This window comes from Zalophus californianus, chromosome 4 (assembly GCF_009762305.2).
Source record: "Zalophus californianus isolate mZalCal1 chromosome 4, mZalCal1.pri.v2, whole genome shotgun sequence".
NCBI lineage: Eukaryota > Metazoa > Chordata > Mammalia > Carnivora > Otariidae > Zalophus > Zalophus californianus.
In genome coordinates this window covers 69,956,397-69,975,138 of record NC_045598.1, presented here as the reverse complement: position 1 = coordinate 69,975,138, position 18,742 = coordinate 69,956,397, and the positions used below count along the sequence as shown (strand labels likewise).

At 39.7% G+C, this 18,742-nt stretch overlaps 2 pseudogenes; both read left to right on the top strand.

Moving 5' to 3' along the window:
* Positions 1-8,988: 8,988 nt before the first annotated feature.
* On the top strand, positions 8,989-9,095 carry LOC113917874 (annotated as a pseudogene).
* Positions 9,096-9,779: 684 nt separating this feature from the next.
* On the top strand, positions 9,780-11,368 carry LOC113910415 (annotated as a pseudogene).
* The last annotated feature ends 7,374 nt before the right edge of the window (positions 11,369-18,742 follow it).

The window sequence follows — 18,742 nt, the reverse complement described above, 5'->3', positions numbered from 1 at the left end:
GGCGTCCAGGGCCCTCTCTGGACTATTACTTGGAAAATCTTAAAGCACCTGTTCGCCATGTTTTCCTCCTTACTTAGGAAGGACTCCCTTTATAGTTCTCATGCTGCCATAGAGTACTTTTACATTCCATGTCTGCCAGTCTTCCTAATGGTGTATTTTCAGTTAATTCAGGGGCAAGCCATGAACAATGTGCAATGAAAACAAAGCAGCCCAAACCCACTAAGCAAAGAGAGATGGATCCCAATCTCAAACGTCTCCAAAAGCAATCTCACACAGTAGGAGTATGTCTCAGTAAGTTGGTAGAAATAAGTATGTGTAAAACACATATGTGAAAAGGTCTTGCGGTGTTTCTGCACAAACCTTTATTTACCAAGGACTCCGTTAATAGCACTATGATCCGCCCTATTGTCCAGGCCTAAAAATCTTGGAGTCATCATGAACGTTTCCTCTTTCCCTAATCAGTCACCGAGTCTTGTCATTTCTACTTCCTGACTGCTTCTCAGCCATGTCTTCTCTTCTGCATTTCCATTGTTACTGCCTCGTTCAGGTTTAGGTCACCTGTCACCTAGACCCTTGGTACTCAAAACATGATCCGTGGACCGGAGCCTCAGCCTCACCTGGCATTTGCTGGAAACTGAGAGTGCAGTGACACCCTCAGGACCAGTAAAAATCCAAATGTGCATTTTAACAAGCCCCCTAGGTGATTTGTGTGCACATTACAATTTAAGGATCACGGAGCTAGACTCTAGGGGCTGCCCTATAGTGTGCTCTCGCCATCTACTTGCTTCTGTCAACATCCTCCCACGCCTTTATTTATGGTACATAGATCTTCTGCTTCAAATTTTTCTGTACCTCACTTCTATGTCAGGTTTTCTATACTCTCTCATGGTGGAAAATGTTTCTAGTTCAATCTAGATGACCCCAGTCACTTCATGTTTTTCTTAGTCATTTCACATCGAAACTCAATTGGTCGTGATTTTGCCAGTCTTTACTTTTCACCTTACTTTTCCTGGCATCAACACTCCGAGGGAATGACATAGCTGGATGGCATCATCTGGAAATTAATCGGCCATTCAGTGGTGTCTCTCTGTGCTGGAGCAGGTCTCCAGGAATGATCATTGTTCCACGCTGGTGCTCACTGAGCAACCAGATCCCCGTGTTTCTATACTGTCCCCGATTTTATGGTCTTTACTGCTTTCTCTCGTGGTACTTCTCTGTGACAACCAGGGAGTCACGCTTGGGCCAGCTGGCTTTCTCTCTTTTTCAGTTAATTTATGAACCCATCTTGTGGGATTGGAAAGACTTCAGTGCTTTTTTTCGTAGTTGAGAGAGATGCAGTAGCACTGCCCAGATCCTCTGTAATCTAGAGGCTTCCACAGCTGCCTCTGTTATCCTCTAGTTTTGAGCCTGGGCACCTGAGGCTTTTTTATCTATTTTTCAGCTCTTCTTCTCACTTCTTCTGCCACCCAAAGTTTAACACTGTGCCTACTGGCATGCTTACCAACTGGAATAGCAGATTTCTCCAGATGGTCAGTCTTTACAGAACACATCCTTCCCCTTTCACCTACGTTGTGTAAGGCTCACAATCAATCAATCAATCAATAATTATATTTTACCATATACTTACAAAATGTTTTGTGCATTATGAAGCTCTTTAAAATTCCCCAACCCTCGCTCAACTCATTCAATTCACACATTGAGATAGGTAAGGTAGATATCCCAGGATATCACTCCCAGATGGAGAAACCTTATTTCAGAGATGTGAAATAACTTTTCTGGAATCACCTGATGCCTCAAAGTGGAGGGAAAAATAACCTTGGGGAATTCTGACCCTGGACCTACCAGTATTCCTGGCAATATACCATATAGAAAACTAATTTCTAGTTCTCCCACTCAGCTCACAAGGTTTTTAGGCAGATCGCTTAGATTCTCTGCATCCCTGCCAATCACATTGCAAAATGCTTATGAGAATGATACTCTCTGCCAGGTAATTATGATGTGCTGTGAGCCCCCTGGGAGAGAGAAAACTGTAGGTAGCATTTGCATTTCTCAATTTCTCATATTTTGTCCAGAAATTTCCTCCCACTTTATTTTAACACATTTTATTTCACCTCTTAGATACTAGGCAACCTGTTGGCAGAGGACTCTTTCCATGCTTTCTTTTACATCTTCCTAGTAATTAGTGCAATATGGGGTAGACAGTTGGTACCTAATGAATGCATATCAAATTAATAGATAAAGAGAATCCTGCTCCTGTATTTGCTGAACCATATGAAAGGCTCTATAGCTCTGTGAATTTTGTGATATGTCTTGTTGCTTTATTCAAAAGTGTCTTAATTTTAATATCACAAGCTGTTTCTTAATTTAAACCACTGGCACTCAACTTCACCGTTCCAGCTGTATCTTGCCAGAGGGTAACATCAAGTGTTCTTGTTGAGGGCCACATCCTTCCAAATGAAACAGCTGAAAAGTTTCATGTATTTATTACTTGTGCATATACTATTTACTTATTTATTATATGCAACAATTTATTATGCTCTCATTTGGGAGCTTCTCAGTTCCGTTGTTAACACATAACTTAATTAATCAATGAGTTTACTTATTTCCTCACTGACTTACTTCAATCTTTCCCAGAGTGCTCCTTCTGGAATCTTTCCTAATTTCTCAAGACCTGATTTGAAGTTTCCATCTCCATAAAGCTTTTTTGTTGGTCTCAAAAAATGTGGCTCTGTATTTTAAAGAAAAATTACTATATCCTAAGATTTATAAATCTTTACTATCTTTCTGACCAATTTTGTGTGCTTTTAAGATCAGAAATGATATGTTGCTTCTTTTCATGGCCTACAAAATGCCATACATCATTGTCTAGTCACTATTTGAATTTGGTTACCTGCAGATATTCTAGGTTTTTTTTTTTTTTTGAACATGAGAAAGAGGTTATTTCTTGCAGGAAATATGGTAACTATCAATGGGTATTTTAATCTTATAGCCTACTTCTCCCAAGATTTCAGTAACTGAGCTCCAAAAACATCGGTAAATGCACTCTTTGCAATAAAATTACAGGAAGAAAGGAAAGAAGAGTCTTTGATTTTTTTCCCCTGGTGCCAGTCTGTTCTGGGCTTAAGTGATAGAAAGAATTTATGACTCAAAGTTGTTGTCACATATTAATACAATTATTTATATACCTTTCATTAATGTGTCAATGTCTGATATTCATTCTGCTCCTCTGAGAGTCTACCTACTTTCCAGAAAAAGAGTCATGGATCTTACAAACTGGTAAGGGATAGCCTGACTGAAGCCCCAAATCAAGAAAATGTTCCCTATACAGAGAAAATTACCTTTTAAACTAGACACTATCAGTTATGAAATACATAACTCTAGGGAGTATACTTAAAAATTAGATTGGGACTACATTTTCAGTGTTAGGGAACACATTGAAAACAGGTGAAACTATTTTCTATACATTATAGAAATAAGATAAGACATGTTTAGGGCAAACAGGAAGCAAAATATTATAGCTGTTGAGAGTACTGGACTAGTTTGAAGGTATAAATGGGCTGGGGTTTTCCTGATTTACTCAGAGTTAACATGTGATGAAAAAAGGGATGAAGTTAGAGTCATATTCCTACAATTGGCAATCTGGGCTACAAACTTTCCAAAGGATCGAGTATTTAAGCTTGCCAAGATATCTCCGTGTATCTTGGTGTTATAGACTGAATGTTTGTGTCCTCCCAGATCTATATGTTGAACCCCCTTCCCCCCCAACCTCCCCCCACACACAGTATATGATGGTATTTGGAGATGGGACCTTTGAGAGGAAATTAGGATTATATAAAATCATGAGGGTGGAGCTCCCCTGATTGGAATTAGTGCCCTTATAACAATCACGAATTCTTGCATCCCTCTGCTATCTGCTGTGTGAGGATACCATGAAAAGTCAGCAGCCTGTGACGCACAAGAGGGCTCTCACTAGAACTTGACCATGCTGGCATCCTGATCTCAGATTTCCAGCCTCCGGAACGATGAGACATAAATTTCTACTGTCTATCAACCAGCCAGTCTATAGTGCTTTGTTATAGTGGCCTGAATGGACTAAGATACTAGCACTTCCTTCCTGAGTACTCCTGTTATTAAGTAGAATATGGTAAGCAGAATATGAGGGGGATGTCCAGGAAAAAAGAAATTGTGCTTGGACGACCAAAAGCATTAGTGAAAAACCACATATATCCCTTCTCAGCTTCTTTCTGGGGCTTAGTGGTACGTATGGGTTTAGAGAAAAGCCAGACTATCTCCCATGAAACATCCTATCCAAGAACTTCTGCTAAATGATGATCCGATTCCTCGGCTTACCCAAGGATTTCCTAAGGGTCATTCTAAGGACATGTTATTTCCTACTGTATGTAATATGAGGAAAGGGAGGGGTCTAATGGCTGTAAGCTATAGTTACTGTTAAAGCGAGTGTTGTGGTTTGAGGAGTGTGGTGAGTTCTATAAGCCAAGATTGTGGCTGTGTTTGCTGTCTACAGAAAGTGGGCAGCAGAGTTATTCTTCAAGGATCCAACTTATAATAATTGATGGTTAGTCTTAGGATGGGTCCATTAAAACTTGGACAATTTTAAACAGTCCTCTTATGAGCTTCGAGAGCTTCTAAGAGCTGCAGTTGAATTTTCTGTAGCACGACAGGCCACAGAAGCAGGCAGTCTCTCCATTCGGCAAGGGTGGAAGTAGCAGGTTGGTGGAGATGAAGTTTCTCTCGTAATCTTGTTTCCAATGTAGGGCTCTTATCCACTATTTTGAGGTACCTGATACTTGTGAAATGAAAAAGGAAAAGTGCTTGAAAAACGACCGACACTCCCCCAACAGCTGCTTCACCTGGAGGCACCTCTTATCCTTAGGCATCAATAGTTGGGGGTATGACTGAGTAGCAATGTTTTTCTGTCTCTAGGTCATGATGGTCTGATCTACTAGCTCCTAGAGCTTTTAGCTTTTGGTAGCCTGATGTACTAGCTCCTAAAGGCCTTGATATCAAAACTTGTGTTTTCTACATCTTTTATGTTCCTGGACCACTGGGCAAGTGAAGAAGACTCCCCAGGGAAGTGGGCAGCATTTCCATCCCCCTGGAGTCCTGCGAGTGTATCATTGGCTATCTCCTGCTGGCCAGGTCACAAGATACATTGCTTAGTAATGCCACATGTCACCTGTCTGTGTGGCCAGAGAAAGGCCTCTTCCCTCTCTCTGTTTCCTCTGCCTCATGGAAGGGTCAGCATCTGCTGCCTGCTACACACACACACACACACACACACACACACACACACACTGCATGCACTGCATTTAAACGGGGAACTTGGTATTAGAATGACTAAAGAGTTAAGGGCATTTATTGGCTCAAGTCACTTAAAGTGAATAAATAGGATATGTTTTAAACAAGGCTGTATATTGTGCATCAACCATTTCACCAAACTCCTGGTTTTGTTGTTGCTGTTTTCCAAATTTCCAGTGTTGGCTTTTGCCCAAGGCTGCTGAATCAAAGTGCTTTGAACAGCTCCTGAGGTACTGTGCCTTTTTGTCCACATCCAGCGGGAAGTGAAAATATCTCTCCTTTCCCAGAAGCCTTAGGAAACATCTTCTGTTGACTCATTGGTCCAGACTGGGTTATGTGCCCATCATTGAACCAATCACAATAGCCCGAGAGATGCGTTTCACTGGTAAGATTCGGTTAATCGGGGCCTTTGTAAGTATTTAAACCACCAATTATTTTTGCTATTTTAAAATAAAATATATATTGATGCTCAAACGTACTCTTCACTTTTAGAATAGTTGAATTATTCTGAATTAGAACACAAAAGAAATCTTAGTTTTCTATGAATTCCATAAAATATTAGGTAAAGCATAAAAGACCAATTTCGTCAATTATTTTGTAAAAAATATATTGCGGATGAAGTTGTTTGAGACTACATTCCCTGAGGATTTTGAAAAACACATTATCTTCAAATAGATGCCTGGTCTGCCAGATATGACCTATGTGAAATCCTGCTTTGATACAGGAGGATAAAACAAAGTCTCAGAGATCCTTCTATCTCTACAATATGAGGAAAATACATAAGAAATATTCTGTATTCTTCCTACCACAAAACAAATAGTGAAGCCACACACTTGAAACATAATGTCTTAATCTTATAGGCTGCTATAACAAAATACTACAGACTGGGTAGCTTGTAAACAATAGACATTCATTTCTCACTGTTCTGGGAAGTCTAAGGTCGAGGCACCAACATGATCATGTTCTGCAAGGCCCTCTTCCTAGCTCATAGCCAAAGCTTTCTTGCTATGTCCTCACCTGGTGGAGGAGCTAGGATTTTCTCTGGAGCCTCTTTTATAAAGCACCAATTCCATTCCTGAAGGCTTCACCTGTATGACCTGAATACTTCCCAAAGCTGCTACTTCCTAATACCATCATCTTTGGGAGTTAGGATTTTGACACAGGAATTTTGAGGGTACACATTCAGACTGTAATAATGTATAGCTTTTCTTTTATTAGATGGCTTGATATCATAGTCTAAGACAGTAGATAAAAACAGGAGACAGGAATACAGGTGCACTGATTTCTGATCTCTGCTCTGCTGTGCACTTGCTGGGTTACTTTGGTTAAATCATGTCACCACTCTTAGCCTGTTTTTGTAGCTGTACAATGTAGATAATACTTCTTTTTTTTTTCTACCTCATCAAGTTGCCATGAGGATCAAATACAATAGTCTAAAAGTGCTCTGAAAACTGTAAAGGGCTTTCTGAATAAGATATTCTTATTACCATCACTAGTAATTGACTTCTAAGTTTACCCCAAATAAATTTATAGTGTTGGTCAAGTTACTTAACATCTTTTGCTATCATTTTCTCCTTACCCAGATTGGTCTCTAATAGCTTTTCCCGCTCAGCTTTGGGGTCTTTTAATTCTTTTTTTTTTTTTTTTTTCTGGTAGCTATTGAATAATTCTTGCCCACTGGACAAAGTTAAGGAGGCACAGCTGGTTTACAATGGCCAGCTTTGGCCAGTAATGCTGAAGGTCAACTACAACCACATCCCTGATGCAGTTTCTTGGAATTTTAATGATGGTAATTACAACCAATGTAGAGTATTTGTTTGGTGTCCTGAGTTGGTTTATTTTTCACAGGCAGCCTTGGCTGTACCTAAGTTTATAGGTTAGTTTGTGGACATATTTACTGAGGAAGAATGTACACAACTCAGAGAACTGATGAGTAAGCCAAGGACATATAATTTAGTGGCAATTTCGGGCACAGAACTCACAAGTCTTGATTTTTATGGGGCAGGATTTGCAGTTATTATATTTTTAGTTTTAAAGAAATAACTGAATTCATGTGAAAATGGCCTCCAAAGCTAATGTTGAAAGGGTTGCCTTTGTTGGTGGGAGGTTTTGAACTATTTAGATGGATAGGAAAATGAAAAAAACAGCTCAGAGATTTAGGACCTTGAAACCATGAACTGTTAGGTTTGGGAATGAAAGAAATGCTACATGAGAATCTTGCCTATGCGTTCTTTCTAGACAGAGCTCTTATCTGTTGATGTTTTCAACTGTAAGTGTGGATTCCTTTGGCGGGGATGATGAAGATGATGATGATCGCTACTCCCTCAAATACCAGCAAATACTCGTTACTTGCTTGTTTTCCTCGGGGCCCTAATCTAAGTGCTTTACGTGTATTCTCTCAGTTGATCTTAACTGTAATTTTCTGTGATGGGTACTGTTATCATTTTCTCTTTGTGCATGAGGAAAATGAGGCACAGGATGGTTAATTAACTTGCTCAAGAACACATAGCAAAGCAATGGGAAGAGCTGGAATTCAAACCCAGTTGACACTGAAAGCACACTTACCCAGGTGGACATATCACTAATGCCACCAACAGGAACAACTAACTCTACTGATGTTTTTACAATTCTAGGCATGTCACTTGTTAACTTACTTCATCCTCCTTACAACCCTGTGCAGTAAGTACCATCACCATTACCGGTGATCTTATAGATAGGAAAACTAATGGCCAGAGAGGGTGAGCTCCAGAGTTTGCGCTTTTGCTATCAGACTATAACAAAATAGTACAAAACAGTGATGGAAAACAACTTAAAAATAATAGCAACAAGTACTTGTTGAGAGATTTTTACAAGCCAGCTATAACATGCTTTGCAAGCATTCTATGATATTAGGTATGAATAGTTGTTTTTTTTTTTTTAAGTAGGCTTCATACCCATCATGGGGCTTGAACTCATGACCGTTGAGTCCTTGAGTTGAGACCAAGAGCATCCAAGTCGGATGCTCAACCGACTAAGCCACCCAGGTGGCCCAGGTGAGAATAGTTTTTAATCCCCATTTACACAGGATAAAGTTGAGACTAAAAAAAATTAAGACACTTACCCACAATCTCATAATCTCATAATCTCATAATTTTGCAACCTGGGAATGAAGATTTTGGAGACTGACCCCAAAACCCATAATCTGAACAGTATTTTGAACCATGTTCAGTTCTGGATTTGGGACAGGGCATTATGAAATGTTGGTTATGACCATGACATTTGTTCATTTATTCAGGCAACAAATATTTATCAGGCATCTATGTATTATGTACCATGTGGTCTGTCCCCATGGCTTCTAGGTGGCTTATAAAATAGTGCACAATATTTCTTCAACTACAGAAAGCCTCCAGAAGGATGAAGAAATGGTGGCAAAGATGTTTAATCAAATGCAAACATAGATCATTCTAAAGCTTGATCCCAGAAAATATTTAAATTAACTGATTTCACTTTAAAACAAAATATTTAAGTTAAGCAGCAGCAAAAAACTCACAAAAATACAAATAAAAACTGATCAGGGTAACTTAAGTTCAAATCCTTCCATAAAGAGTCCCCCTTAGCCCCTTATTGCAATGACTAAGTCACTAAAAATCAAATGAAATTACCTAGTGCAGTGTTTTGAAAGCAAGTGGAAAGACTATACTTTCAGGGATCAGTTCTATAGTTTGTTACTAGAGAAGTTTCTCTGAAAGAGTAGAGTACCCGAAAGCAAGTGGAATGGGTTTTCCCACCATCTTGCTTGCAAAGTGAGTGCTAATTGGATAAGGCCTTGGTCTTTGTGATGAGAAACTTGGTGGGAGCCATAGAGTGGTAACAATGATAGAGCCAGTCACTTTATGACTAGGAGAGGTCACGGTATCTTAGCCAAAGGGCCTTTGGGTGATCAACCTTACCCTCCCTCTCCCGTTGACTTTTTATTTACTTCTGATGTTTTCTACCTGTCTGAATGCCCTGGATTTTTCATTTCAAGGAAACTTATTTCTTGGCAGGTGTTTTTCATTTAGTCTGGAGGAGTAAGTCCAATTGTTTTTTCTTCTGAGTTTTAAGAACAAAAGTATTTCCTAAATGTGCATTAGGTGTGACTATACAGGTTTGATAAAACTTTTGTTAACTAACCAGCTGGCCGAGATAGGGCTACCTGGCTAAGGGTGTGGATCTATCTACCCTCCTCTCAATTACAAAAATGTGCCATTTTCACAGTACAATAGTGTTTTCTAAAAAGTAGGTCTTCAATATGTGCTTACTGATTTGGAGCTTAAAAATTTTAATTGGCATATAATTAACATACAATGAAGTCCACATCGTCTTTGGGGTGATCCGTGGTGGACGTTTTGAGGGCAGCTGACCCGCAGGCTGCGTGCCCTGGACCGCCTCCTGTGGAGGCCTGAGCCGGCCGTGTAGCTTTCTCCCTTTGTCTCATAACCATGTCCACCAACGAGAATGCTAATTCACCAGCCGCCCGCCTTAACAGAATCAAGAACAAGGGGAAAGACAGTACAGAAATGAGGCGGTGCCGAATAGAAGTTAATGTGGAGCTGAGGAAAGCTAAGAAGGATGACCGGATGCTGAAAAGGAGAAACGTAAGCTCATTTCCTGATGATGCTACCTCTCCACTACAGGGAAACCGCAACAACCAGGGCACTGTAAATTGGTCTGATGATGACATTATCAAAGGCATAAATAGCAACAATTTGGAAAGCCAGCTCCAGGCTACTCAAACTGCCTAGGAAACTGCTTTCTAGGGAAAAACAGCCCCCCATAGACAACAAAATCCAGGCTGGTTTGATTCCAAAATTTGTGTCCTTCTTGGGCAGAACTGATTTTAGTCCCATTCAGTTTGAATCTGCTTGGGCTCTCACTAACATTGCTTCTGGGACGTCGGAACAGACCAAGGCTGTGGTAGATGGAGGTGCTATCCCAGCCTTCATTTCTCTTTTGGCATCTTCCCATGTTCACATCAGTGAACAAGCTGTATGGGCTCTAGGAAACATTGCAGGTGATGGTTCTGTTTTTCGAGACTTGGTTATCAAGTATGGCTTGATATGACCCGCTATTGGCTCTCCTTGCACTTCCTGATATGTCATCTTTAGCATGTGGTTACTTATGTAACCTTACTTGGACACTTTCAAACCTTTGTTGCAACAAGAATCCTGCACCCCCATTAGATGCTGTTGAGCAGATTCTTCCTACCTTAGTTCATCTGCTGCATCATGATGATCCAGAAGTATTGGCAGATACCTGCTGGGCCATTTCCTACCTTACTGATGGTCCAAATGAACGAATTGAAATGGTTGTGAAAACAGGAGTTGTGCCCCAGCTTGTGAAGCTTCTAGGAGCTACTGAATTGCCCATTGTAACTGCTGCACTAAGAGCCATAGGAAATATTGTCACTGGGACAGATGAACAGACTCAGGTTGTAATAGATGCAGGAGCACTTGCTGTTTTTCCCAGCCTCCTAACGAACCCCAAAACTGATATTCAGAAGGAAGCTACGTGGACAATGTCAAACATCATAGTTGGTCGCCAGGACCAGATACAGCAAGTTGTGAATCATGGATTAGTCCATTCCTCATTGGTGTTCTCTCTAAGGCAGACTTTAAGACACAAAAGGAAGCTGTCTGGGCTGTGACCAACTATACACATGGTGGGACTGTTGAACAGATGGTATACCTCGTTCATTGTGGTGTAATAGAACATTGATGAACCTCTTAACTGCAAAAGATACCAACATTTTTCTGGTTATTCTGGATGCCATTTCAAACATCTTTCAGGCTGCTGTGAAACTAGGTGAAACTGAGAAATTTAGTATAATGATTGAAGAATGTGGAGGTTTGGACAAAATTGAAGCTCTATAAAACCATGAAAATGAGTCTGTGTACAAAGCTTCATTAAACTTGATTGAGAAGTATTTCTCTGTAGAGGAAGAGGAAGATCAGAATGTTGTGCCAGAAACTACCTCTGAAGCCTATACCTCCAAATTCAGGATGGCACTCCCGGGACCTTTAACTTTTAAAAAGATTGTACAGCTGAGGCAGGAAGTTGTTTGTTGTATATTCTGTTTGGTAGAAGTTTGTCTTACTGTTTCTCTACTAAGAACTCTTTTTAAATGTGTTTTGTTATTGTAGCACTTTTGAAAGTCTACTTGACCAGTGCCAAACTGTACAACCTGTATGAAGCTCCTCCTCTCAGTGGATTTCTTATTTCTATGTGGAATCTCCTCTCCTGCAGTGTCCTGTAAATAAAGATTAAATTCCACTCTTTTCTTTAAAAAAAAAAAAACATACAATGAAGTGCACACATCTCAGTTATGCATTTGATGAGTTCTGACAATTCTTCCGAACCTATAAGCGCTGCTCCCCCCAAAACAGAACATTTTCACCACCCTGAAAGTTTGCTCAGATCTCTTCAAGTCCCAGCAAATGTTTGAATTCAACCACTTCCTACTTCCATTGCCAATTATTAGAATTCAGACCAATGAAAACATGCAGTATATTTCTACATCGGGATTGTTTTCCTCACCTTAATGTTTTTGAGATTCATTTGTGTTGTTGCTTGAACTTGTACTTCACTATTTTATTACTGAGTAGCATTCCGTTCTAGGAATATAATGCAATTTGTTTACCCATGGTTTCACTGATGGGTAGTAAACAGATGTTTCCAGGTTTTGACATTTTGACAGTCTAGTACAATTGTTTGTGTGGATAATTTTTATTTCCTCTTGGCAAGAACCTAGGGTGGAATTCCAGGTTTGTAGGATGAATGTATATTTAACTTTACAGGAAATTGCCACCCTGTTCTTCAAAGCGGTTATGCCATTATACTGTGAGAGTTCCAGTCGCTCCACATCCTCACCCATATTTGGCATTTTTAATATTTTAAATTTTCTTCATTATGGTGGGTGGTATTGTGGATTTAATTTGTATTTTCCTGATATTGAGCACTGAATGGTTCTTTTGACCATTTGTTTATATTCTTTTGTAAAGTGTCCCAGTCTTTTGCTCTTTTAAAATTTAGTAGTCTTTTTTCTTAAAAATTTTATTTATTTATTTGAGAGAGAGAGACAGATAGTGAGAGAGAGACAGAGCACGAGCAGGGAGGATAGGGAGAAGCAGGCTCCCCACTGAGCAGGGAGCCCGACAGGGGACTCGATCCCAGGACCCTGGGATCATGACCTGAACTGAAGGCAGATGCTTAACCGACTCAGCCACCCAGGTGCTCAAATTTAGTTGTCTTTTTATTCTTGATTTGTAAGACTTGTTTATGTATGCTTTATATATGTATATATTTACATGGCCTTTAAATATACATACAATATACATACATGTTTTAAAGATTTTTTTCCCAGTTTGTGGTTTGCCTCTTCTTTTCCTTAATGTTGTCTTTTGATAAGCAGAAAAACGTCATTTTGATGAAGTCGAATTTATCAAATTTTTCTTCTTTGGTTATTGCTTTTTGTGTCCTGTCCAAGATTTCTTTGCCTAGCTCAAGATTGCAAAAACATGCTCTTTTGTCTATGTTTTCTTTTAGAAGCTTCATGGTTCTGGGTTTTTTTGTTTATTTAGGTCTATGATCCATTTAGAAATAACTTTTGTGTGTGGAGTGAAATGGGGACTCAGGTTTGTTATTAGTTTTTCACATAGCTATCTGGTTGTTCCAGCACCATTTTTTAAAAAAATTTCTTTTCCCCATTAACTTGGTACTGTGGTGAAAAATCGATTGACCTTCTATATGAGGGTCTATTTCATGACTGATTTTTCCATTGATTTAATATCCTATGCTAGTAGCACAGTGTCTTTTTTCTTTAAAATTTTTTATTGTTATGTTAATCACCATACATTACATCATTAGTTTTTGATGTAGTGTTCCATGATTCATTGTTTGTGCATAACACCCAGTGCTCCATGCAGAACGTGCCCTCTTTAATACCCATCACCAGGCTAACCCATCCCCCCACCCCCTCCCCTCTAAAACCCTCAGTTTGTTTTTCAGAGTCCATCATCTCTCATGGTTCGTCTCCCCCTCCGATTTCCCCCCCTTCATTCTTCCCCTCCTGCTATCTTCTTCTTCTTCTTCTTTTTTCTTAACATATGTTGTATTATTTGTTTCAGAGGTACAGATCTGTGATTCAACAGTCTTGCACAATTCACAGCGCTCACCATAGCACATACCCTCCCCAATGTCTATCACCCAGCCACCCCATCCCTCCCACCCCACCCCCACTCCAGCAACCCTCAGTTTGTTTCCTGAGATTAAGAATTCCTCATATCTGTGAGGTCATATGATACATGTCTTTCTCTGATTGACTTATTTCACTCAGCATAACACCCTCCAGTTCCATCCACGTCGTTGCAAATGGCAAGATCTTATTCCTTTTTAATGGCTGCATAATATTCCATTGTGTGTGTGTATCTTCTTTATCCATTCATCTGTCAATGGACATCTTGGCTCTTTCCACAGTTTGGCTATTGTGGACATGGTTGCTATAAACATCAGGGTGCATGTACCCCTTCGGATCCCTACATTTCTATCTTTGGGGTAAATACCCAGTAGTGCAATTGCTGGATCATATGGTAGCTCTATTTTCAACTTTTTGAGGAAGCTCCATGCTGTTTTCCAGAGTGGTTGCACCAGCTTGCATTCTCACCAACAGTGTAGGAGGCTTCCCCTTTCTCTGCATCCCCGCCGACATCTGTCATTTCCTGACTTGTTAATTTTAGCCATTCTGACTGGTGTGAGGTGGTATCTCATTGAGGTTTTGATTTGGATTTCCCTGATGCCGAGCAATGTTGAGCACTTTTTCATGTGTCTGTTGGCCATTTGGATGGGCAGAAGACATGAACAGACATTTTTCCAAAGAAGGCACAGTGGTTCATAATATTTTATTATATAATATTATATTATTGTGGTTCATAATAATTCTTGGACTCGGGTAATACAGGTCCTCTAGCTTATTCTTCTTTTCAAGATACATTTTGCTATTCTAGATCTATCGCATCCCATCTAAGGTTTAGAATTAACTTGTCTTTTTTTTTTTAATATTCCATTCATTTATTTGACACAGAGAGACACAGCAAGAGAGGGGACACAAGTGGGGGCAGAGGAGAGGGAGAACCAGACTCCCCGCTGAGCAAGGAGCCCGATGCGGGGCCCGATCCCAGGACCCTGGGATCATGACCTGAGCCGAAGGCAGATGCCCAACGACTGATCCACCCAGGTGCCCCTTGTCAATTGCTTCAAAAAAGCTTGCTGGAATTTTGATAGGGATTGCATTGGGTAGACGACATAGGTAAACATGGGAAGAATGGACATAGAAACACTATTGAGTCTTCCAATCCATGAATATGATATATCTCTCCATCTATGTACATCTTTATTAACTTTTTTCAGCTCTGTTTTATAGTGTTTGGTATAGTGTTTTTGCACATTTTCATTAAAATTTTTCCTAGGTATTTGATATTTTTTGGTAGTATTGTATATTGCATTTTTTTAAATTTCATGCTCCAATTGTTCATTGCTAGTATATAGAAATGACATTGATTTTTAATATTGACCTTGTATTCTGTAACCTTACTAAATTCACTTATCAGTTGTCATTTTTTGTGGATTACATGGGGTTCTATATGTACACGATCATATTGTCTATGACTAATTCCAGTTTTACTATTTTTTTAATAGTTACATCTTTTATGTATTTGTCTTCCTTTATTGTACTAGTTAGAGCTTCTAATGTAGTGTTAAAAAGAAATAGTGAGAACAGTCATATTTCCCTTGTCTTCAATCTTAACATTCAACCATTCAATAATGACGTTAGCTACAGGTTTTTCTTACATACCTTTACCAGGGTGAGGAAATTCCCTTTTATTCTTAGCTTGCTGAGAGTTTTTATCATAGATGGCCATTGCCAATTTTTTCCCCCTGCTTCTATTTAGATGATCTCCCCCCCACCCCATTTATTCTGCTGTGAATCACATTGATCAATTTTCAAATGTTGACCCTGCCCATTCAGTCTCCATTCCTGGAATAAACTCATTTGGTCATGGTGTGTTTTCTCTTTTATATATTTCTGGATTTAATTTGTTTATATTTTGTTAAAGATTTTTATATCCATCTTCAGGAAATGTATTTGTCTGTAATTTTCTTCCCTTGTAAAAACTTTGTTAGATCTTGATTTCAAAGGTATACTGGCCTTGTAAAATCCTCTTCTGTATGCTGAAATACATTTTTGTAGGAGTAGTATTATTTCTTCCTTAGTTGTTTGATAGGATTCACCACTGAAGTCTTCTGGGCCTGAAATTTTGAAGTGAGAACATTATTGCACATTCAATAAAAAATGAGTTTTGTATTTATCTATCACAGGGATGGCTTTCTAAGGGATGGAACAGGACATACTGGGCATGTTTCTGCCTCCCCTGCCCTGTGCTGCCTCCAGGGAGAACTTTAACACCCCCTACATCCCCCAGGTACCCTGAATCCAACTGATCCCCTGTCCCCTTCATGAACTGTTTTCATCCCCCTCCATACTGGAGAAGTCACCCTGTGGCCTGAGGAAATGGATTGATCAGACTAAGAAAGGACAGTTTTCACTGTTAGAACAGGGACAGGTGAGGGGCGCCTGGGTGGCTCAGTCGGTTAAGCATCGGGGACTCTTGGTTTCGGCTCAGGTGGTCATCTCAGGATTGTGAGATTGAGCCCCATGTCGGGCTTTGCACTCAGCATGGAGTCTGCTTGAGATTCTCTCTCCCTCTCCCTCTGCCCCTCCTGCTCTTTCTCTCTCTCTGAAATAAATAAATCTTTAAAAATAAACGATAAATAAATAAATAAATAAATAAATAAATAAATAAATAAATAAAATGAACAGGGACAGATGGGTAAAGGTGGCATGTGTGACAGGTATGAGGGAGCTCGGGAGCAGTGTCCCCTATTCTCATCAAGGCCTGTCCTCCAGGTATAACTAATTACCACAAACTTAGCAGCTTAAAAACACCAGATATTTATTACCTCACACTGTGTGAGAGCCAGGAAGGCAGGCATGGCTTAGCTGAGTTGTCTCCCTCAGAGTTTCTCACAAGGGTGCAATTGAGGGGTTGGATAGGACTGAGGTCTCATCTGTGGCTCAACTGGAGAAAGATCTTCTTCCAAGCTTATCTGGGTGTTGATGGGATTTAGTTCATTTCACGAAATCGGGGCCTCAATTCCCTGCAGGTTGTTGGTTGGAGGCTCCTCTCAGTTTCTTGTCATGTGAACCTCTCTACCTGGCAATGTCACTAAGCCAGGAAAGGAGAATGTCCGTAGAGAGTCCGCTAGCACAATAGGAGTCACGGTCTTATGTAACATAATCATGGAAGTGATATCCCCTCTACTTTGCCTTACATTATTATTAGAAGCAAGTCGGGTCCCACCCACTCTGAAGGGAAAGGAATTACACAAGGGCATGAATACTAGGAGGTGGGGACAATTGTTAGGGAATTATTAGAATCTGCCCACTACATATGGGGCCGTTTCAGATTTTTCCCTTTATTCCTCTATCGGTTTTGTTAAGTTGTGTTTTTCAAGCAATTTTTCATTTCATCTAAGTTGTCAAATTTATTAGCATAGGGTTATTCATAGTATCCTCCTATCTTTTTAAATATTTGTCACGTGATATCCTGTTTTTATTCTTGATATTAACTATTTGCATTTTCTCTCATTTCTTTTCTTGATCACTCTTACAAAGGGTTTATCAATATTATAAATCCTTCCAAGGAAACAACTTTTGACTTTGTTGATTTTTCTCTAGGTTTTACCTGTTTTCTAGTTCACTGATTTCCTAACTTATTGTATTGTTTTCTCTTTACTTTCATTTTTGTTTTTTTTCTATTTACTTTTGGTTTAATATGATCTTGTTTTTCTAGCTTCTTTAACTAGAAGCTTAGATCACTGATTTTTAACTATTTTTTAATTTTTTAATAGATAAAACAAAATTTTCAAAACAATGTGACCGTGTGAATACATTCCTAGGGCTCTCTGTGGGGCTTTGGAAAGGGCCTATGATTGAGAGGCTGAAACTTCCTTAGGCTCGTAATAATCCACCTCTTCTATTACTGCCTTTCATTTATTTTGAGATGCACATCCCCACCCCACCCCCCACATTTTAACATCTCTGGCAATGGAACATGTGTTACAAGCTGAGTGCAATCACTTTGTGATTGCTGTCATCCAGGCAGAAGTCACAGCATAGTCATTGTTGCCTTACATGTGTGCATGACCTTGGGGACGGCTGGTGTTTCGCACCGTCATCATTTTGGCTGAGCTGTATGCAGTTTTGGTACCTACGTTGAGTTTCAGCGGTGAACACTGTAAAAATGATTATGTTACGATTCAGCGCTGAAACCAAAAATAGCGTGTGTTCAGAAAAGCCGGAAAAGCCAGTAAAATGTAGTGTTAGTGAAGCAAATGTTGTAGGAAGACTGCTCATAATTTGGACGTTTTCCTGTAAAGCAACAACCAATTCATTTCATTGTATTTTCCCTTTTATGTATGCATAATAGTAATATTGGAGAAAAGCTATGTCTAACTTGTAACTAAAACAAAATTTTAAGTGATAAGGCGGCGGTGAGCCATAGTTTAATTGGTAGTATTTTCTTTCGTCTGATGTGTCTTACAGTGGACGGTGACTCCAACTGATGAAATTTTAGGTAGCTCATTTAATTCCTACACAAATGCCCATGAAGTGACCAACTATTATTATCCATTTTTAGAGGTGAGTAAATTGAAGCACAAGGGCGTTAACTTGTTCAAGGTTACAGCTAGTAGGTGGCAGATCTGGAATTAGAGCGTCGGAGTGTGGGGCTTAGGTCTACGCTCTTCACCACACATTATATTGCCTTGGTACATGAGGGAAAGGGAGGAGCAGTTTCTCTTTTGCGATTCTCATCAAGTAAAAATATTAGAGTTTCCAGGCAACTATGGCCTTGTCCCTCTCCTACTGAGAACTCTTCATTAGTTCACAACCACCCATGGATAAAACCTAAACTTCTGAAAATTCAAAGCCTTCCCTGATCTAGCCTCAGCCAACTCTTGCCTGACTCATTCTCTCTAGCCACACGGAACTATTGCTTCATGTGTTCATACCCCGCGCATTTCTCATCCTAGCCTAACATTTAATTGGTCTTCCTTTTACCCAAAAGCCTTTAGCTAGTTTTTGCTTATCTGAAGTTATTCATGTTAACCCCTTTGTAAAAAAGAGTTGATCCAGGAGGCCTAATGGCTCTCATTTGAAAGACCTGGTGACAAGGATGTCCCTGGCTTGCATGTGGAGATGTGGATTTCAGGAGGGTTCCAACCATTCCGGGAGCTGATAACTATGCAAATAATATGGTTTGTGCTGAACACCTGTTTTCCTTCTGAG